This window comes from Saccopteryx bilineata, chromosome 8, assembly GCF_036850765.1.
Source record: "Saccopteryx bilineata isolate mSacBil1 chromosome 8, mSacBil1_pri_phased_curated, whole genome shotgun sequence".
Classification (NCBI taxonomy): domain Eukaryota; kingdom Metazoa; phylum Chordata; class Mammalia; order Chiroptera; family Emballonuridae; genus Saccopteryx; species Saccopteryx bilineata.
The window spans coordinates 2,253,241-2,276,276 of record NC_089497.1 but is presented as its reverse complement, the minus strand read 5'-3'; the positions used below and the strand labels follow the sequence as shown (position 1 = coordinate 2,276,276).

Sequence of the window (23,036 nt, the reverse complement as noted above, 5' to 3'; positions counted from 1 at the left end):
GGGGACCACAGGGCTCGATTCAAGATGTCCATGACTGTGAACGCGTTTGAAAAGGTGGAGTGAGGAGAAAATGTCAGGTGCTGTGGGCTGCTGGCAGTCAGAACTGGGGGTGGCGTGGACGGCACTGTGGCCTCCCGCCAGCTGCCATTTCTCCAGAGGACACCTTCCGCTTACCGCTGAATCCGGCACCTTTCGAGCCGGAGTCCCCAAACGACCTGACACTCCCAGGAGTCTGTTTAGTGTCTGTCTATCTCATGCGCCTCCCCCCACCCTCACTCCCCACTCCATACCCTCTACTCCCCCGACTCCACACTCCACAGCCCCACTCCAAACCCTCCACTCCACACCCCCATGCCCCCCACTCCACACCCCCCACTCCACACACCCCAGTCCACAGCCCCCACTCCACAGCCTCCACCCCCACCCCCACTCCACACCCCCCACTCCACACCCCCCACTCCACAGCCCCCACTCCACAGCCTCCACCCCCACCCCCACTCCACACCCCCCACTCCACAGCCCCCACTCCACACCCCCCACTCCACAGCCCCCACTCCACAGCCTCCACCCCCACCCCCACTCCACACCCCCCACTCCACAGCCCCCACTCCACAGCCTCCACCCCCACCCCCACTCTACACCCCCCACTCCACAGCCCCCACTCCACACCCCCCACTCCACAGCCCCCACTCCACACCCCCCACTCCACAGCCTCCACCCCCACCCCCACTCCCCACCCCCACCTGTGCTCTAGGGCTCTGGCAGTGCAGGTGTTGAGCACAGTGACTCTGATGAGCTCCACCTTTAAAATAAAGGGGATCTCACATGAGGAACACTTGCTCCGCAGGGGAACATCTGCATGAGGGAGTCTGCAGCCCTTTCTCCCACGCCTGGTGCGTTCGGACCCCACCGGAGCCTCCTGGGGTCTCTGAGCGGGTGAACCTTGCTGCCCAGGGTCTGGGCCGTTTCTGGGCACCAGCGCCTCCCCTGGCACGGTGGGCCGTGCCTGGTACCCCCTTGCCTTGTTCCCCTGCCTCTTAAGCTAAGTTGATGGCACGCGGTTACCTTTTCCTGTGTCTACTGATGTACCTGGGGAGACGGCTAAGAGGTTCTGCCTCCTGTCATCGCACGGAATGCCCACACTTGTGACACAGGTCACAGGTGAGAAGGAAAGAGGTTCACTGAAGTGCCGACCCCCTGAGAAGATGGGGGGACTCTTGTCCTCAGAAACCCGGCTCCATAGCTCAGACGCCTTGACCCAATGGTATAGAGGAGTGTGGGAGTTTGAGGGGGGGAGGACCCTTAAGAGGAGGCCAGACGAGACATTTCTCTAGAAGAAGAAATGTTCTTGTTCTCATGGCCAGCTGGTCCTCCACGGTCCTCTTGACCCTGCAGCTGGACCCGGGGTTTAGCAAGTAACCCGCAGACTAGAGCCGTTGTTCGGCTGACACTAATAATTATTTTTAGTTTAACTGGTGGCTCCACGTTCCCATGGTCAGGTTGATGGGCTGGGGGCTGAGGGTTTGTTCCTCGCTCCGATGTAAGCTCTTCCCGTGCGTCGGCCGGAGTCTGTGATTCACCTTTGGCAAGAACGTTCCCAGTTCCCAGAGGGGAATGGGCTGTTGAATTGTAACGAAAACTCAGCCAGAGGTGAGAGCACCAGGATTGGTGACATGCTTTGGATGTGTTACAGAATGCATAGCTTTGATTATGAACCGGATTGGTAATATGTAACAAGCTGGGTGTAACAGTTACTAAGGTTAACCAGGCGGCTTTACAGAGATCCTTTCATCAGCTGACGTTCGTTAGTAGTGTATCCTTATTTTAATTCTGTTCCCTGGCTAGTGTATCCTTATTTTAATTCTGTTCTCTGGCTAGCCGGACTAACGTCAGGAATACAGCATATTCGTTCTCCGTTACAGTGACGCACGCGTATTTTCCCTCCTTTTGAAGCCCTGTCCCCCGACACGCTCTCTTTTATCTAAAATGGTTGTAGAGCTCTTCTTGTTCCTCGGAAAAGAAAGGTTATCGATTCTGATGTGAAATCAAGGGTAACACGGGACCCAGATTGTTTGCCCCTGTGGCCCGTGGCAGTGCCCCCCGGAGACCCTGTGGAATGGCCACCCACTTTCGTTCACCCCAGCATCTTCCCCCAGCAAACCTCCTCGTCTGAAAATCATCCTCTGACATTTGAGTTGTTGTTTTTTGTTTTTTTCTAATTTTATTGTTAGCACGCTCTGATTTTCAGACAACTATTTACGGTGGCATTTGAGGACCGCCCTCTGGTCCACAGCAGCAGGTGGTGACTGGTGTCCCTGAAAGGTTCAGACAATCTGGAGTCGTTCCTCTTTACATCAGAGGAACTTGATGCGACATGAGCTCGACCCCGCCCTCTGTACCCAGGAATATACAGAATGCCGTGCCCCCACACGAGCTCGACCCGCCCTCTGTACCCAGGAATATACAGAATGCCGTGCCCCCACACGAGCTCGACCCGCCCTCTGTATCCCAGGAATATACAGAATGCCGTGCCCCCACACGAGCTCGACCCGCCCTCTGTACCCCAGGAATATACAGAATGCTGTGCCCCCCCCCCACGTACAGACCTTTTCCTGTGTGAGAGACTTTAGACGATGGGTTCGCATTTCTGTAAATGGCTCACGAGAGGATCAAGAAAGGCAGAACATACACAGCGGAGGTCTGGAGGGGCATGCGGGGTGGAGTTCTTAATGAAGACGGCGCCTTCAGAGGCAGCCTGGCCGAGCGGAAAAGGGCCCCCGATTTATGTCAGAAGAGCTGGTATTGGGGTTGCCGGGAATCAAGGTGCAGTTATCTCAACAGACAGGACCCGAACCCCAAACCGGGTGAACAAGAAGGGGGTCCTGGCCCTGGCCGGTTGGCTCAGTGGTAGAGCGTCGGCCTGGCGTTCGGAGGATCCGGATTCGATTCCCGGCCAGGGCACACAGGAGAAGCGCCCATCTGCTTCTCCACCCCCCCCTCCTTCCTCTCTGTCTCTCTCTTCCCCTCCCACAGCCAAGGCTCCATTGGAGCAAAGATGGCCCGGGCGCTGGGGATGGCTCCTTGGCCTCTGCCCCAGGCGCTAGAGTGGCTCTGGTCGCGGCAGAGCAATGCCCCGGAGGGGCAGAGCATCGCCCCCTGGTGGGCGTGCCGTGTGGATCCCGGTCGGGCGCATGCGGGAGTCTGTCTGACTGTCTCTCCCCATTTCCAGCTTCAGAAAAATACACACACACAAAAAGGAGGGGGTCCTGCGTCGGCTGATGTGTCTGAGCCGCAAGCACGGAACCCACTCAGGGCAGGACGAGTGAGAGGAGCAGGACCCTCTCCTTCCTCACTCAGCTTCCCCGGGGTCAGCGCCCGCAGCTGGGCGCGAGGTGGCCCTCACTTCCCGTGGCTCTGTCCTGCTCCAGAAGGCCCCACTGCCCCCCGCCCGAATGTCAGCACACCCCCTCGCTGCCTCTGCCGTCCCAGGCTCACTCGGAACTCAGCGCCACGACGGCCGGGGAATTGCACTCCCCGGGTCTAAGCGCCGTGCCACGTGGGTCTAGGGGGTGAAATCAGTTTCCCTCGGAAGCGCCGGAACCAAGACGAACAGTGGGCTTGTTGCTTAGAGTCCTGTTGCCACAAGAAAGGTCAAGTGGATGGATGCCGGACAGAAACAAAACCTGGAAGACCAGCAGTGTGATGTCACAGTGTGAACTCTCTGTGAGTGTTCCTTCGTCTGTCCAGTGGAAGAATAATTCTTCTGTATACATCACAAAATTACTCAGAGCAGTAAAAAGAACAATCTGGTTGGAAAAGCGCTATCATCTATAGAATCTATGCTATATAAATAAACATAGGCTTATTATAATTCATATAATCCTTTTTTAAAATTTTTCTGAAGTGAGAAGTGTGGGGGGGCAGACAGACTCCCGCATGCGCCCAACCGGGATCCACCGGGCATGCCCACCAGGGGGCAATGTTCCGCCCATCTGGGGTGTCACTCTGTTGCAACCAGAGCCATTCTAGTGCCTGAGGCAGAGGCCATGGAGCCATCCTCAGCATCCAGGCCAACTTTGCTCCAATGGAGCCTTGGCTGCGGGAGGGGAAGAGAGAGACAGAGAGGAAGGAGAGGGGGAGGGGTGGAGAAGCAGATGGGCGCCTCTCCTGTGTGCCCTGGCCATAAATAGAACCTGGACTTCCACACGCCGGGCCAATGTTCTACCACTGAGCCAACCAGCCAGGGTCTCATATAATCTTTTATATCAACATCTTTTATTCTATTTACCCCCAGATGTTCTGCTTTCCTAAAAACGATGAGAGAGAGACCTGCTTCCGGTGAAACATCCCTTCATAAGTGGGGCTATTTATGATCCAAGAAATATAGAGAATAATCATTTTCACCTATGGTTTCCCCTTTTAAGGATGAACCCCTTAGTGAAGGCACACTGTTTAAACTGGACAGATCAAGAGAGAGAGGTTGAAGTAGACTTAAAGTGATGAGGGTTCTCACATCCGGAATTGGTATCTCCGGTAGAAGTTGAGAGGAAGACAGGAGAAGGAAAAGAACAGATATTACATCTCTCACAGTGAAAAATCAGTATCCACTGTGGGGCTGGCAAATCAGCAAATGAAGGCGTGTGCCTCTTGAGCAGAGTCAGAGGGCCACCGTCGGAAGACATAAAGCATAAATAGTGAGAGATACTTTTCTATATAGGACCGAGGTTTATGGAAAGGGAAAACATATACTGAAAGCTTTACTTTTATATCTTTCCTTACTGTCTGAAGGTTTATATGTGCTTACATTTATTCAAAACAATCCCCAGGTGACCAAGACATCAAAGTCAGAATCTATAAAAGAGGAACAAATTTATTTCATAGCTACAGTGTTGCATAGTCCGAGCAGGCAAACAGTACAGCAAATCATGCAATCCGGCCCTGGCCAGTTGGCTCAGTGGTAGAGTGTTGGCCCAGTGTGTGAAAAGTCCCAGGTTTGATTCCTGGCCAGGGCACACAGGAGAGGCACCCATCTGCTTCTCCACCCTTCCCCCTCTCCTTTCTCTCTCTCTCTCTTCCCCTCCCGCAGCCAAGGCTCCATTGGAGCAAAGTTGGCCCGGGCACTGAGGATGGCTCTGTGGCCTCTGCCTCAGGTGCTAGAATGGCTCTGATTGGCACAGAGTGATGCCCCGCATGGGCAGAGCATTGCCCACTGGTGGGTGTGCCTGGTGGATCCCGGTCGGGCGAATGCGGGAGTCTATCTCTGCCTCCCCGCTTCTTACTTCAAAAAAATACAAGAAAAAACCCACAAAAAAAATCATACAATCGAACGAAGGTGAAACCAGAGACAGCAGTTTCAACATATGTGTTAAGAGGTTCATGGTCCTCATAATAAACATGATGAAAGCTAATCTCCTCAATGTCCTAGTTACGTACATTAAGATGAGTGACCTCACCTCTCTGGGGCTCAGATACCTCTTTGATACCAAGAGGGCGGCACACGGCACTCACCTCATGGGTTGGAGTCGAACTTATCACTCCTAACACAGGGCCTGGCTTGTAACACTCAGCACGTGTTAGCTCGAAGCTGCTGAAATTACTCCTCGTATCAAAGACCAAGAAGGAAAAAGTAAGAAAAACAGCAAAAAAATAAATAAAAAAATAAAAAATAGGCAAAAGAGAAGAAGCATGAACGGTTATTAATCCCACCGATTAAGATCAGCTTCACTCATAATGAAATAAAACAAATGAAACCAACGACAGAACATCACTGTTTTCTCAGCAGATCTCCCAATCTTCTGCACTCGGGGACGCACAGCCGTACCTGGTGCCAGTCAGAGTCTGTGGGAAGGGAACCGCTGATGCTACGAGTGAAAGGAGAAAGTGATAACACTTGGACAAGGACCATTTGGTGACAGGTATTCAGTCATTCAGGTTTGTGAATCCATAGAGCCACCTCTTGCATCTTTAGAAATGTATCCAAACAAGTAATTAAAGATTCTCCGCGGAGATGGGTGCATTGATTTGAACAAGAAGTCGCAGACGAGCTACTAGTTGGCTGAGCAGATGATCAGGTAATCAGGTCATGTGATTCTGTGCAGTCCGTTGGAAAATGCAGAAAGATGCATTGATGGAAAAAGACAGTCACAAGGTAGTTTTAAAGAAAGTAAAAGAATTTTTATTGGATGGTGTCTGCAACCACATCTGTTTTGGTGTACAAAGAAAAATCACAGCCGAATTCATGTGTGTGTGTTTGTCATGACAATGTATTATGCGTATCATTGATGTAAATAAAATCAAAGTGTTAAGCGGGAGCTTCATTTAGTTTTTATCTGTTCACTGGAAATAGAACAGACTACTGATGATCAGCTCTGGTCCGGAGAATTCCCCGTTGCTGTTAGCATAGCGCACTTGATAATTGGCAAGCTTCATTTAAATACAGATTCTGCATAAATTGAAGTCTGAAAAAAAAAAATTGTATCCATGAAAAAGCAGAAAGCGGATGCATATTTTTAGCTATCTGCAAAAAAGAGAAAAGGACTGTTAGCGATCTTATACCGAAGCATCTGCCTTGTGAACTGATTCCACACAGGCAAGGACCTCCCGAGTTTCGTAGAGATGAAACCAGGTCCTTGGGAAACAGCTGGCTCTCGGAGACAGTACATGCAGATGACATGCCTTCATTCCCCGTTAAGCAAATGCTTATACGGAAATTCAAGAATGATCATTAAAAGAGAGACAGAAACGAAGCAGGAACTCTCTCTTAAATAAGAGTGTTTTATGCCGCGTAGCGGTTCTTCCTAGAAAATGTCATTTCGGGCGTGATTCCGGTGAACGCTTCACACTTAAGAGTGAGTGACATTTTGAAAGACCACATTTTCTTAGGATCCACATGTCGTCCAAAGGGAGATTTAACATGGGCGTTAACGAGAGGGCGATGAGACCCGGGGAACCACGGCTGGCACTGAGAGGAAGCTGGTGGCGGTGCCCAGCCGTTCAGCAGAGAGGTGCGGAGAGAAGCCATGAGCTCTGGGAATAAGGTGGGTGGGCACCGTCGCCCACCCCAGCCCACGCAGCTCCTCACTGAGACGGGCAAACAGTCACTCCCCTGCAATTTAATATAACATATGCAGCAAAATCGCGCTCTGAAAAATCATCCCGGAAAATGGTGTAGGGGGTCTGCTGAGTAACAGGCATCCCAAAGCAAACTCGGTTGTTTCTGTGGGTTCCTCGCGTCGAAGTAGATTGCACGCTCCGAGCAGAGAAGTGATTCTCTTCTCCGTCCCCACGACGGGCAGCTGATGATTAAACTCTCGGATAAGTCCCCCGCGTGTGAGTTAAGACAACCTGTCAAATATGAGGAGGGCCACCTTGCCGCTCCCCTCAATAATAACATCCATTCCGGGACAAGTTCCCCTCTGCTCCTTCCCCATCCCGGAAACCTCATCAGTCCTCCTCATGACCTCTCCGTCCCCCCATCTGACCCCTGGTGGTGAACACCAAGGTGACGGGAGGGCACCTCCTTCTGATTGAGAATAAGTGAAAACTGTTATCCCAAACAGAAAACATCACGTTCCTCACGGGTCTGCTTAGCGGCTTTTTCAAAACAAGTTTCCCGAGACGTCTTTCTGAAGGTCATCCGCTTTTAGATCGGCCTTGGAAACCGATCATCGGCAGGAAGCACGTCTAATTCTGATGCCTGTCTAGATACTGCCGCGGTTAAAAAAATAAATAAAAAAGTTGTGGCCCTTTCTGCTTCAGGACTCCTTGTCCCGACCACAGTCCATTCCACGCCAATTCATTTTCTGGACACCAGGTGGCATCACCGAGCGAGAGTGAGGGCGAGCTGGCCCCTTTAAGAAGCAGCAGGGGGAGCCTCCCCCCCCCCAGTCCCTGACCTCCCTGGGGCTGTAAGTCAGGACGCCCACACCCCAGCCTGCTGCTGCAACGCTGGTTGTCCTGTTCCTGCTCTCTGGTTCCTGTTTCCTGCCCCGGACTCTGCCCTCACTCTGCAGGGCACTGTTCGGATTCCTGGGAACTGACCTTGGCGTCATCCTGTGACTCGGTCCCTTGTCTCCCAGATTAGATGTGACATTCGCCCGCTGCGTCTCCCGGAACTCAGCCCGGGCAGGGCTCGGAGCTGGCGTGGCCTCATGTCAAGCCACACGCAGCACAGGGACCTGCCCAACGTAAATATGCCCAAGAAACCCCTGTTGATGGGCTTGTTTGCTGTTGTTGTTTTTTTTTTATCATGATTGCATCGCACTCTAATTCGCTGTTATGTACGTCAGATGTAAGTGAGAGGAATCCAATTCAAATGAGCTGAAGCCAAAGGGACCCATTGGCTTATTTAACAGGGATAAGGCTGACACTGTGTGGGTCCAGGACTCGGAAATTCAGACACAGTTTTCTATTCCTTCTTGTCCCCGACCCCCTCCAAGTGCTAGCCCCATTCTGTCCTGGTGCAGAAAGATGGTTTACCCTGCAAAGCAGGAGAAGGGGACTAATGGCATCTCCGGGCTGGTATTGCTCTGGCTCAAGTTAATACCTGCTTTTCACCATATTTGCATATCAGACACAGAGAAGAACTCTTATTGGCTCTGCCTGTATCAGATGCCTACCTCGAGGCCAATCACATTGTATTCCAAAAGAATGAAACATAATGATTGGCCAGATATAAATCACACCCCCACCCCTGTGGTCAGTGCTCTGGACTCTATTATTAAAAGGGAGGATGGCCCTGGCTGGTTAGCTCAGGGGTAGAGAGAGCATCAACCCAGTGCATGGATGTCCCGGGTTCGATTCCCAGTCAGAGCACACAGAGGAAACCATCTGCTTCTCCCTCTGCCTTGCTTTCTCTCTCTCTCTTCCCCTCCCACAGCCATGGCTCAATTGGTTCGAGTGCATCAGACCTGGACCCTGAGGCTGGCTCTGTGGAGACTCCATCTCAGGTGCTAAAAATAGCTCGGTTGCGAGCACGGCCCCAGATGGGCAGAGGATTAGCCCCCAGACGGGAGTTGCCGGGTGGGTCTTGGTCAGGGTGTATGCAGGAGTCTGTCTCTCTATCTCCCTTCTCTCACGTGGAAAATCAGAAAGAAAAAAAGAGGAAGAACTAGTGTAACAGGCACCCCAGAGCAACAACTACCATGTCTCACAATGACGGAATATTCCGAACGGGGCGGGTTGGGATGAGACGGACTCAGAGGAATGCTTGACTGTAAAAGGCAAAACATTCCTTCTCTAAATATAGACTGTATTTCGAAGAAGAGAAAGGGAAATTCCCCGGGAGAGAGCAGCAAGGGAGCTCTCACGGCTGGGGCTGGGAAGCTACCCTGTCAGAGGCTGCAGGGTTTCGGACAGGATGCGGACCCAGAGGTTTGGGGGCCAGAGTCCACCTCCTGTGGGCAATCAGAGCCCCCACCTGTAGCGTCCTGTGTGTGATGGACGCTGAGCATAGCCCATTCGGATGACGCCGGGAGTCTCAGAGAGCCCCCGCCCCCCCCAACCCAGTCCCCAGTTACACAGACTGGGTCCCCCGTCCTGACGACATCCCCCGTCCTGACGACATGGTGAGAGAGCTTGTCATCATGTTGGAATCCGAGTCGAAGGCCTTGGCCGGAGCAGTTCTGGTAAAGGAAACACAAGAAAATACATGAGGACAGAAGTTGTAAGGGCTCTCCCAACCCCGGCTGGCCCCAGCCTTATTTCCCCTTCCTTCTTTTCAAATAAGCCTCGGGGCTCTGAAGTGATACTTCTTCGAACCAGGCAGATGGAAATTCCACAGGGGAGGGGGAAAAAAAAAGAAGAGAAACAACCCTTCCTGAAAATTTGTTCACAATAAAAATTTACAGACCACGAAAGGAAATAACTCCACTATGAAGAAAAGCCAGGAGATGAACAAACAAAGAAACAAGCAAAGGCACATCAGGAAAACAAGCCCCCTAAGGAACTAAAACAAAAAGAAAACATAAAAATTTGAGATGAATTGTAAAATGAACATCTTAAAAAAATGACTGAAGAGGTAAATGGAGGAGCCAAGTTCAGAAAAATAGTAAAAACAGGGAACAAAAGAATGTTTCAAAATGAAAAATGCAGTGACTGACATTAAAAACCAACCAAGTGGAAATAATCAATGTACATAAATTTACCTGGTGAACCAGAAGATAAAACTGGTAAATGACACAGAATGCAGAATAGACCATATATATATATGATATATATATGATATATATGTATATGTATACGTGAAGGCCTGATTAAGAATCAGGGAAGATAGTATAAGAAAAATTCATAACACATCAATAAGAATTTTAACAGGAGAAATCAAAGAGAATTGGTTTGCAGCAAGAGCTGAGAGATTCGTCACTGATCACTTTCCAGAATTGAAGAGAAAAACTGAAATATCTGATTGCCAGAACTTGGATGCATCAAAAGTAACCTACATCCAAATACCCTGTAGTGAAATGTGAGGTCATCAAAGACAAAGTGGCAACCCTAAAAGCAAGGAGAGAGGAAAAATGGATGACTTACAATAGGAAACAATTTGGATGGTGGCAGTTGTCCAATTAGCAGTAATTGCGGTGAAATCATGTGTACAAAGGATCAGAGGAAAATCACCTACAAGGTTCTAACATCAACTTAAACACCATTGGAGAGTAAGAATGAAAGAAAAACACTATCAGATTGACAGAGTGTATCACTCGTAGGGATCACCCATGACAGAAATAAGAAACAGCCTAGAAATGGAAGAGGAAGAGTGATGAATAAAGAAATTGGTGAAGCAGGCCCTGGCTGGTTGGCTCAGCGGTAGAGCGTCGGCCTGGCGTGAGGGGGACCCGGGTTCAATTCCCGGCCAGGGCACATAGGAGAAGCGCCCATCTGCTTCTCCACCCCCCTACCCCCTCCTTCCTCTCTGTCTCTCTCTTCCCCTCCCGCAGCCAAGGCTCCATTGGAGGAAAGATGGCCCGGGGGCTGGGAATGGCTCCTTGGCCTCTGCCCCAGGCGCTAGAGTGGCTCTGGTCGCAACAGAGCGACCCCCGGAGGAGCAGAGCATCGCCCCCTGGTGGGCAGAGCGTCGCCCCTGGTGGGCGTGCCGGGTGGATCCCGGTCGGGCGCATGCGGGAGTCTGTCTGACTGTCTCTCCCCGTTTCCAGCTTCAGAAAAATACAAAAAAAAAAAAAAAAAGAAATTGGTGAAGCAATCTTAAGTCTGACAAAAATCATTAGGCTGATTAACGGGGAGGGGTGAGACACGGTAGAATCAAGCACTCCATCATCCAGGACAGCCTTCAAATATGGCGGACGTCGAATGGTTGTGGAAGGAGTGAGGTTGTGTGGGCAAAGGAGAGGAGCAGCGGAGCTGCTTTTTGGTTTGTTTGTTTATTACAGCAAGCCAGTTTGCACGCATGCCCTGAGCCGTGTCCGTCAAAGTGTTTCTCAAAATGGTGCGAAGGGGTCTGATGACGGACCCTCCTTTCCCAGGTGGCTTCCGATTGCTGACATCAGCTTGTTCCTGCTGTCCCTGTGGGCAGCCGTCAGCAGGTTCAGGCTGGGAAAGGGTTCCTTGCATTGGGAAGCTAGCCGCCCCTTCGTATGTTTCTCTCCGGATTCCAGGCTCTGTCCTTCGTGCGCCTGGTGTCTGCAGCTGTGAAAGCGTCTGGTTCTCTCTGGAGGCCGTCCTGCCTGTCCCCCTTTGTCTCCCTCCTTTCTCTCCCTCTGTCTGTCCGCATGGCCTCGTGAGCCCCTATCGTCACAGTCAGGGTCCACACCAGGACTGCCTGTGTCCGATCCCTGGGAAGAGGCTACCTCCGCGGTGGCAAGCAGGGGAATGTTCAGTTGTTGCCACGCTGCGCGCTGAGATGCTTAAAAATATTCTCTGGGTGAACACGTGACTGGGAGCCGTCGTTCTAGGCCACAGAGCAGTTCTGAGGAAGAGGGGCTTGTTCTGTCTTCTGCCATACATTGTCACCAAGTCATAGTGGCTCCTCCTTCGATTGAGACCACGATGACCAGACAGGTACAGAGGGAGAAGTGGAGACTTCTCCACTAAGCGAGGCTCAGAGGCAGAAGTGGAGACCCAGGAGCCGACGTAAGTAACACCAAGACGTTGCTGACCCAAGGCCCCGAATGTCCGTGCTGGCAGGACCCACCCACTCTCTTTCCAGAGTCGAGTTGCTCAGGAAGCTGAATCATCGTCGGCGTCTGTATTATTCCTTTGCCACAGGAAATGGCTGTCGGTGGAATTTCAAGTGCCCCGAGGACCCCGTGGCCAAGCCGGCCCTTCCTGTGAGGCAGAACTCACTGCACACAAGGGCAGATGGTATCCAGAGGGTCCCACGGGGACCCAGGGGTGCAGGAAGGGCAGATTCATGAGACAGAACTCACTGCACACAAGGGCAGATGGTATCCAGAGGGTCCCACAGGGAGCCCAGGGCTGCAGGAAGGGCAGGTTCATGAGACAGAACTCACTGCACACAAGGGCAGATGGTATCCAGAGGGTCCCGCAGGGGCCCAGGGCTGCAGGAAGGGCAGGTTCATGAGACAGAACTCACTGCACACAGGGGCAGATGGTATCCAGAGGGTCCCGCAGGGGCCCAGGGCTGCAGGAAGGGCAGGTTCATGAGACAGAACTCACTGCACACAGGGGCAGACGGTATCCAGAGGGTCCCACGGGGAACCCAGGGCTGCAGGAAGGGCAGGTTCATGAGACAGAACTCACTGCACACAAGGGCAGATGGTATCCAGAGGGTCCCACAGGGGCCCAGGGCTGCAGGAAGGGCAGGTTCATGAGACAGAACTCACTGCACACAGGGGCAGATGGTATCCAGAGGGTCCCGCAGGGGCCCAGGGCTGCAGGAAGGGCAGGTTCATGAGGCAGAACTCACTGCACACAAGGGCAGATGGTATCCAGAGGGTCCCACGGGGAGGCCCAGGGCTGCAGGAAGGGCAGGTTCATGAGACAGAACTCACTGCACACAAGGGCAGATGGTATCCAGAGGGTCCCACGGGGAGCCCAGGGCTGCAGGAAGGGCAGGTTCATGAGACAGAACTCACTGCACACAAGGGCAGATGGTATCCAGAGGGTCCCACGGGGAGCCCAGGGCTGCAGGAAGGGCAGGTTCATGAGACAGAACTCACTGCACACAGGGGCAGATGGTATCCAGAGGGTCCCGCTGGGGCCCAGGGCTGCAGGAAGGGCAGGTTCATGAGGCAGAACTCACTGCACACAAGGGCAGATGGTATCCAGAGGGTCCCACGGGGAGCCCAGGGCTGCAGGAAGGGCAGGTTCATGAGACAGAACTCACTGCACACAAGGGCAGATGGTATCCAGAGGGTCCCACGGGGAGGCCCAGGGGTGCAGGAAGGGCAGGTTCGTGGAGCGGATATTTATCTGCATTCTTTACACAAAAGGCCTTTTTTTTTTTCTTGTTGGACTTGACATGTGAAGTGCTTGACAGTCACCCCCTGAATCCATATCAACCTTTAGGATAATTTAACCTACTCAACATTTGTTAGGAAGACTAAATCTTTATTATTATTATTATTATTTAAAAATTAAATTTAATGGGATGACGTTGATCAATAAGAGGAGATAGTTTTCAGGTCAATATTTCTACTACATCTTGCTCTCTCCCAACTAACCAACCCTTCCCTGATTGATACTCTGCATTTCTGTCATTATCCCGGAGTGACATCCGTCTCTCTGTGTCGATCTTTGCTATCTGATGGGGGACAGGGGTTGACCGTGATTCCCTCACCTTCTTTAGGTTGAAACCATGACGTACATGGACAGGACAGTGGCCGAGTGGCGGACAGTTCCTAAGTCAGTGAGGGTCAGGGCCACCTAGGAGATGCCATCTGCACTAAGAACTAATCACAACGTTGGCCTCACGTGACAGGATTTCCAAAGGCTGTCACACTGTTTCAATTACTAACATGACCTAAAATACCATGCATTAAAGTTTTTTGGGAGGAAGCCCTGGCCGGTTGGCTCAGTGATAGAGCATCAGCCTCGTGTGTGGAAGTCCTGGGTAGTGGTCAGGGCACACAGGAGAAGCGCCCATCTGCTTCTCCACCCCTCCCCCTCTCCTTCCTCTCTGTCTCTCTCTTCCCCTCCTGCAGCCAAGGCTCCATTGGAGCAAAGTTTGCCCCGGGCACTGAGGATGGCTCTGTGGCCTCTGCCTCAGGTGCTAGAGTGGCTCTGGTTGCAACGGAGCAATGACCCAGATGGGCAGAGCATCACCCCCTGGTGGGCGTGCCGGGTGGATCCCGGTAGGGCGCATGTGGGAGTCTGTCTGACTGCCTTCCCACTTCTTACTTCAGAAAAATACAAAAAAGAAAAACAAAGTTTTGGCAGGAGAGGTAAAACCTTCTCTTAGAGTCTGAATAAAGTTATCATTCTTGGTGGGGAGGTGGATGGTGCATCTAAAAAGACAGAAATACACATTGTTTCAGGAGCTCTGGGTTCAGCATTTTTGGTCCTGGGGCATACTTTCTTTCCAACACACGTAAGCCTGACTTCTCCTTCTGAACAACCGAGAACATGCCTTTTACATCAGGTGAGGAGTTCTGGATTATATATATATATTCAGAGAAGAGATTCAATATTTTATAGGAAAGACATAAAATAATTCAGGTGTATTAAAAGTCTACTTGCAGGAGCTCAGGAGAAAAGCTGGAGAGATAATAAAATCATTGAAGGGAAGGAAGACACTTTGCAAGCACCTGACCGGTGGGGGTGTGGTGGAGAATGCAGTGCCTGGAACGCTCAGGTTCCTGGTTGGAAACCACAGGACCTCTGGCTCTGAGTGTGGGCTCGTCGGCACGGGGTCCCTGGCTTGAGCGAGGGGTCTCTACAGGATCCCAAAGCTGGCCGGCTTGAGCCCAGAGGTCGCTTGGTATGAAAAGTCCAAGGTTGCTGGCTTGAGCAAGGGGGACACTGGTTTGGCCCTGGTGGAGGCAAATACGAGAAGCAGTCGATGTACAGCTAAAGCGGACACACTACAAGTTGAAGCTGCTCCCTTCCTGTCTGTCTGTCTCTCTCTCTCTCTCTCTCTCAAAAAAAAATTAATTAAAAAAGACATAAGGAATTCTCTGGAAACACTGTCAGGAACATAGGAGACAGACTTGAGGAAATAACACAGAACAAGGTAGACAATAACAAAAGCACAGGAATAGCGATAGATGGAGACCAGGATAGAAACAGCTGGCCGAGAGTGGGGTGTATCTGAAGAAGAAAGCACGTGGAGAAGAGTTGAAACACGGCACCACACTAGCCTCTGGAAATGATGTAACCAGTGGATTGAAAGGCATGCTGGGTGCCCCAGGAAAGTTTCATCCGGAGTCAACAGCAAACACCGTGAGAGAAACAGACAGAAGTTACTGAATGTCAAGTTTAAAGAAAGAATTCCGGAGGCGGCGGACGGGTGGAGAATCCCAGCCACACACAGCGACAGCAGAAACGGTCAGGCGGGCGCTGGTTGGGACCGCGGTGACGTCCGATGTCAGAGGACAGAGAGGCAGATATCTCCTTCCTGAAGGAGGACTCTGAGACCCACACCAGCTGTCCTTCCTCGAGGACGACTGCCGATGGTGCGCTTTCCTGAATCCTGTGGGGCAAAAAAGTTAAATGTCTCGTTCACATCATTCCTAAAAAAAAGAAAAGAACTCCGGAGGGATTACAAAGCTAAATGTTAAGAAAAACTGTGACATTATTAGACGCCGTCACCATCATTTTGGACTGTGAATGGTCTTCCTAAGTAAGACCCCAAAGCATATAAAGTCAAATATTAGCCGGTTTAACTGTGTGCCAATTTTAAAAGTTAAATAGCATAGTTAGAAAGGTCAGTGACAGTCTCAAAGAGATTATTTCAGCATCTCTTACAGTCTTAATATGGCCAATACAAAAAAAAAAAGTAAATCAATGTGAAAAAATACAACAGAAAATTGAATAAAAATATGAACAAATGATTTACAGATCTCTGTATGTGTATATATATACATATACATACATATACAGGTAACTATATATAATTAAATATAAATAATACTTATTTACATACAGATAAATACATATTAAAGTGAGACATGTTTCATCCATCCAATTAGCAAGATTTGAAGAGTTTATTTGGGCTCAGTCAGCACTGACGAGAATAAAGAGAATCAGGTGCTCCTGAATACTTTTTTCAGTGTCACTCAAAATTTTAAAAGTACCCAGCAAAACTGCTTATAGCCATCTACTTCAAAAATATTTGCTTGACTCTGGCCGGTTGACTCAGTGGTAGAGTGTTGGCTGGGCATCTGGAAGTCCCGGGTATAATTCCCAGTAAGGGCACATAGGAGAAACACCCATCTGCTTCTCCACCCCTCCCCCTCCCTCTCTCACTTTTCTCTCTCTCTCTCTCTCCTCTCCTCCCGTAGCCATGGCTCGAATGGTTCGAACAAGTTGGCCCCAGGCTCTGAGGATGGCTCCATGGCCTCACCTCAGGCACTGAAATAGCTCGGTTGCTGAGCAACAGAGCAGCAGACCCACATGAGCAGAACCACGCCCTGTAGGGGACATGCTTGGTGGATCTCGGTTAGGGCACATGTGAGGAGTCTGTCTCTCTGTTTCCTTGACTCTCACTGAATAAGAAGAGAGAGAGAGAGAGAGAGAGAGAGAGAGAGAAATATTTGCTTATGTAGACAGAGATACCAGTACATTACATCCATGTAATAACAGCAAAATGCAATCAGCCGAAATGTCTCATGACGAGAGATTAAATACTCCATACGTACGAGAGAGGACGTCAAGGCCTGTAAAAGTGGATGACATAGGAAAGATCTCTAAGACGTTGTAAGTTACCACAATGTTTCTAAAAGACAAAAAATACACATTTATGCAAAAAAATGACGTTTGTGCGTAAGTTCATATAAATGTGGGGGAACGGCTTTCATGTTCCGCACCATATGTATATACTTTTGCACTGCCTTACTGGTTAATGCCCAGAGTCAGTTTCTATTATGCTTTTGTTATCAAAACGAGGTCAAGTTATACTGTATTTCCTCATGTATAAGATGCTCCCATGGATAAGACACACCTTGATTTTGGGGGCTCGAAATTTGAAAAGAAAAATTGCATTACATACTGTTATTTACCTCAAGTTTTATTCATCATAAAACTCACACAACTCCTCATCCCTGTCAGAACTCCCATCCATTATTACCCTTTCCTCCTCTGTGTCTGAGGACGAGTCCCTGTCTTCATAGATGGCCTTGTCCTCCGTTCCATCTATGGCATTGGAAATGCCACAACTACTGTATGAGATTCACCCAGTTTTTAGTCCCCAAATTTTTGGAAAAAGGGTGTGTGCATCTTGTACACGGGGAAATACAGTAAACGCCTTTTTGATGGGAAGGAAGGTATGCCCCCTCCTTACCTGTCGACGTTTAAGTGGTGTTTACTGCTCCCTCTGAGCACCCGCAAGGGCCACCCCTCCCTGTGACCTGGGCCCACCCCTCCGGTTGGGTTAGTCGCAGTTCCCCTGTCACCCCCAGACAGAGCCCAGGGATCATCTGCCGGGTGACAGTGGCTCGTGTAGGGACAGTCAGGAGGACGGGTATTACTTCTGCTCAGGTCTCCATCAGAGGAGGACGAGTGGGAGAGGAAGGCGGTTCTCCCTCCCTCTCCCCTCCCCCTCCCCCTCCTCCCTCCCCTCCACCCTTCTTCCTCCCCCTTCCTCCTTGCCCCTCCTGCCTCACCCCTCCCTTCCCCTCCCTCCCCCTCCCTCCCCTTCCCTCCCCCCTCCCCCTTCTCCCTCTCCCTCCCTCCCTCACCCCTCCCTCTCCCTCCCCTCCCTCCCTCTCCCTCTCCCTCCCCTCCCTCCCCCTCCCCCTCCCTCCCCTCCCTCCCCCTCCCCCTCCTCCCTCCCCCCTCCTCCCTGCCCCTCCCTCCCTCGCCCCTCCTCCCTCCCATCACTGAACTGACCTCTGTAGACCCTTGGATGTGCCCCCCTTAGTGTAGAAGTGTATATTTTCTTTCCTGTGAAGCCATGTCCAGATTACAGAAAATGAAACCATCGTGGGAGTTAACACATTCGCTCTCCACAAACCCTGACATCTGGGGACAGGATGTAGCGCTCTCAGCCGGTCCCCTGCGACCCAGCCCGCCTCTCTGCTTTCCAAAGTGTCTTTGAAGGTTTTGCCTCCAATGCAGGGACTATATTTTTTACTCCCTATGAGATTTTGTTTGGATGGACGCAGGGCACCTGGCCTCGTTGTCTGAGCTGCGGACGCAGGTGGGAACTTCCAGAGCTGGGTGTGAGCAGGAGGAAGTCGATAGGGCTGGTTTAAGTGGCAGTGAGACCGAGGTTCCTTGCACCCTGACCGCGAGCTCTACTCGGGGACTCGCTCTGTTTCACGTCCTTCTATCAGTGACGGAGCCGATGTGACTCTGAGAGGTGGAACACGCAGTCGAGTGAAACACAGGTCACAGGAGGTCACAACAGGCTGGACAGATAGACGACCACCTGTGTTGAAGGTTAGTGTGGCATCACTGCTCTCTGAGCCGCCTGTGTTGAGGGTTAGTGTGGCATCACTACTCTGAACGGTCCGCGTGTCTGTCACCATCACGCCCTCAGACTCTGATTCCGGCTCTCCTGGCCGGACCGCTCTAGGCACGAGCGTTTTCAAAGGAATCGGCGTTAGCCACCTCTGTCACCTGCCGCAGACACACCGCCATGCGGATTCATGTTTTAATTCGTGTAGATCAGGGGTAGTCAACCTTTTCATACCTACCACCCACTTCTGTTTCTCTGTTAGTAATAACATTTTCTAACCGCCCACCGGTTCCACAGTCATGGTGATTTATAAAGTAGGGAAGTCACTTTACTTTATAAAATTTATAAAGCAGAGTGACAGCAAGTTAAAGCATATAATAATCATTACTTACCAAATACTTTATGTCGGATTTTCGCTAAATTTGGCAGAATAAGTCTTTATAAAACAACTTACTATGGTTAAATCTATCTTTTTATTTATACTTTGGTTGCTCCGCTACTGCCCACCATGAAAGCTGGAGTGCCCCCTAGTGGGCGGTAGGGACCAGGTTGACCACCACTGGTGTAAATGAACAAATTAAAACAAAAAAACCGAGCTGTATATCAGAACTTCATTTTTTTCCCCTTACATCTTAATGGATTCCTTCCATGGCCTGAAAATGAATCTCATTATTTTTAACCCCCCATGAATGACACCATCTTGAAGAAAATGGATATTGTCCTAAAAGTCTCCGGGAATAACTGTCAAGGGTGGAAAGAATTCACCTTGGCTTCTGATATAGGAGTCACCACTCCGTGCTCTTTTCTCCGTGAGAATCACCTGCCCCCCCCCCCGAGAAATGGGAGCTCAGAGCAGGACACTCACTGGGCTGTGAGGTTCAGGTTTCCTTCTAGGAAGGAAGGCCACCGTCTTTCTAGAACACGAGCTTTGTTGTGGCTCCCGTCTCACGCTCAGAGCATCTCCGCTACCCCCACTCCCCACCCCCCAGGACAGCCGGGTCGGTTGCTACCCTCCACCCCCCAGGACAGCCGGGTCGGTTGCTACCCCCCACCCCCCAGGACAGCCGGGTCGGTTGCTACCCCCCCACCCCCCAGGACAGCCGGGTCGGTTGCTACCCCCCCACCCCCCAGGACAGCCGGGTCGGGCCAGTGGCGGTTGCTAACCCCCCACCCTCCAGGACAGCCGGGTCGGTTGCTACCCCCCCACCCCCCAGGACAGCCGGGTCGGTTGCTACCCCCCCACCCCCCAGGACAGCCGGGTCGGGCCAGTGGCGGTTGCTAACCCCCCACCCTCCAGGACAGCCGGGTCAGTTGCTACCCCCCCACCCCCCAGGACAGCCGGGTCGGGCCAGTGGCGGTTGCTAACCCCCCACCCTCCAGGACAGCCGGGTCGGTTGCTACCCCCCCACCCCCCAGGACAGCCGGGTCGGTTGCTACCCCCCACCCCCCAGGACAGCCGGGTCAGTTGCTACCCCCCCACCCCCCAGGACAGCTGGGTCGGTTGTTACCCCCCACCCCCCAGGACAGCCGGGTCGGGCCAGTGGCGGTTGCTAACCCCCCACCCTCCAGGACAGCCGGGTCAGTTGCTACCCCCCCACCCCACCCCCCAGGACAGCCGGGTCGGGCCAGTGGCGGTTGCTAACCCCCCACCCTCCAGGACAGCCGGGTCGGTTGCTACCCCCCCACCCTCCAGGACAGCCGGGTTGGTTGCTACCCCCCCACCCCCCAGGACAGCCGGGTCGGGCCAGTGGCGGTTGCTAACCCCCCACCCTCCAGGACAGCCGGGTCAGTTGCTACCCCCCCACCCCACCCCCCAGGACAGCCGGGTCAGTTGCTACCCCCCCCCCCCCCCCGGACAGCCGGGTCGGGCCAGTGGCGGTTGCTAACCCCCCACCCTCCAGGACAGCCGGGTCGGTTGCTACCCCCCCACCCCCCAGGACAGCCGGGTTGGTTGCTACCCCCCCACCCCCCAGGACAGCCGGGTCAGTTGCTACCCCCCCACCCCACCCCCCAGGACAGCCGGGTCAGTTGCTACCCCCCCACCCCCCAGGACAGCCGGGTCGGGCCAGTGGCGGTTGCTAACCCCCCACCCTCCAGGACAGCCGGGTCGGTTGCTACCCCCCCACCCCCCAGGACAGCCGGGTTGGTTGCTACCCCCCCCCCCCCCCAGGACAGCCGGGTTGGTTGCTAACCCCCCACCCTCCAGGACAGCCGGGTCAGTTGCTACCCCCCCACCCCACCCCCCAGGACAGCCGGGTCGGGCCAGTGGCCGTCCTCATCCGGGTGGTTTGTGTGTGTTTTGCCTCTTCCCCTACTCGCCTGGATCGATGCGGGGAGTTAAACACTCCTCTGAAGCTTCTCCAGAGAGTTCATTTTCCTCATTGATTCCGCGTCCTCTTGTGGGTGAGCAGCCTGTTGACAGTGACCAGAAAGACCCCGAAGGTCGTCTGTTAGTTTCCTCACCCCCCCGCCCCCCGCCATGTGGGAGAGAGTGGCTGTGGGATTGAACAGAAGCACATCTTTGTTGTGTGTGTGTGTGTGTGTGTGTGTTGTGTTGTCCCGTGGGGCCTCCTCTGCACAGCGCAGGGGTCGGCTTCTCTTTCCCGCTCCCCCGTGTGCAGTGGGCTCGCCCCTCCACTGGGTCTTCAGACTCGTAGGGTTAGGAGGGTGGGGGAGGCTCCCGTCCTTGTTCCTGTGTCCCCGGAACCTGGCACCTGGCTCCTCAGAGAGGCTCCCTGAATGCCGGCCGACAGAAATGACCGTCTCAGGGCTTGAGAATGCGCTGTCTGTCTTCTCTGGAATTCCTTCTCCCCTCTGTCCCCCGCCGACTAGGACATCCCGCCTGACCCTCCTCGCTCGCCTGGCCGCCTGCCTTCCATCTGTCCAGCCCCCATCTAAGTAGAGTGACGGCAGTCATCTTTGCCTGGCTCTCTTATCTAATCTACCTCTCCCCTACGCCCTCACACACACACACACACACACACACACACACACACACACACGCTTTTCCTATCCTGGAAGGATTGCTAGATTTAGCACATAAAGATGTAGGATGCTCAGGGAAATTTGAATTCCACATCAACAATGAATAATTTTTATTTTTTAGTACATGTAAATTGAAAGCTGGCAACCCTAAATACGGCACCTGATGGTGGCATTGTCTCATGCTTTGCGATTCTATGTTACTTGTTTCCTCTTTATTGTCTGTTACACACACACACACACACACACACACACACACACACACGATTTTGTGATCTCCGTGGGGGCCGGGGAGAGGTCTGCTGCCCCCACCTTCACCCTCATTGCCCGGCAGAGTGCCCGCACCGGTAAGGGCTCCGCTCACGTGCATGGAGCGAGCGGCGTGGAGATCAGGTGCACGGTCAAGCCCTGATAAAATAACTGACCGTTCATTGACGAGTTGAGCAGATAGAAATATAGTCCTTACGGCTTCCTGTCCCAGATTGAAGTCCGTTACATGCAGAGAGTGTTACCTTTCATATTGGATGATGTTGTCACAAAGGTGTCCTCTCTTCAGGCAGATAATGCAGATTGGGGGGGCGGGGGAGGGAGGGAGGAATGGCCGTGAGTTTACTCCAAATAGATTTTAATGGGTACCACATTGACAATGAGGCTCCCCTGCTGGTGGAATTTGTGTCTTTTTAAGTCATTTTGGCAAAGAAAATGCTTAACTGAGTGCATTTTTTACTTTATTTATTTCTACAAGAAGAATTTTTTTTTTAAAGAGAGAGGAGGGGAGATGGACAGACTCCCGCAGGCACCCCGACGGGGATCCACCCGGGAACCCCTGTCTGGGGCCAAGAAGAAACTTTGAACCTGTTCATTTTGGAGAAGATAGAAGAGTTTGACTGTGACATTTCAAAGGCCTATCTGAACAGCTCTGTGGGCCTGATCTGCCTCATCGATGAAAGCACAGTGTGGACTGCCCTCTCCTGTTTTACGGGACGTGACTCGGATGCCACCGAACGATGGTGTTCAGCCGACGGTCAGCCCGGCCGAAACAATCCGTTTCAGTAACTCAGCTAGCTCTCCGTGTTCCATCTTACCAACAACGAGTGTAAAAGGGGGAGTTAGGACGGTGCCCTCTCTTCCTTCACAATCATCTCCCCCCTCCACCCCCCCGTCCCTTAGGGAAGCAGCTTCTCCCCGAAATCGCTCACATTCTGGACAGGAGCTTGCTCCTGTGAGACACTGGTATCCAGTCGTCTCCCCCTCACGGCACCCCAACCGGTGACTGAAATTCTGTGGCACACCAAATATATATATATATATATATATATATATACACACACACACACACACACACACACACACACATATAATATATCTCTAATCTAACAACAACAAAAAAGAAATCAGTATAATTTTGATTCATTCACACCGGATGACTTCTGTCATGTTGGCTGTTGTCATTTTTTTTCTTTATATAGCAATTTAAGAAAAAAAAAAACGGTCAGTGCCCTAACTAAGGAGTCAGGTCTCG

The 23,036-nt window shown here is 52.0% G+C and overlaps 1 protein-coding gene across 1 annotated transcript in view; it reads left to right on the top strand.

The window, feature by feature from the left end:
- Positions 1 to 23,036, top strand: part of SLC9A9 (solute carrier family 9 member A9) — a 471,491-nt gene that overhangs the window by 176,776 nt on the left and 271,679 nt on the right. The window lies entirely within an intron of this gene.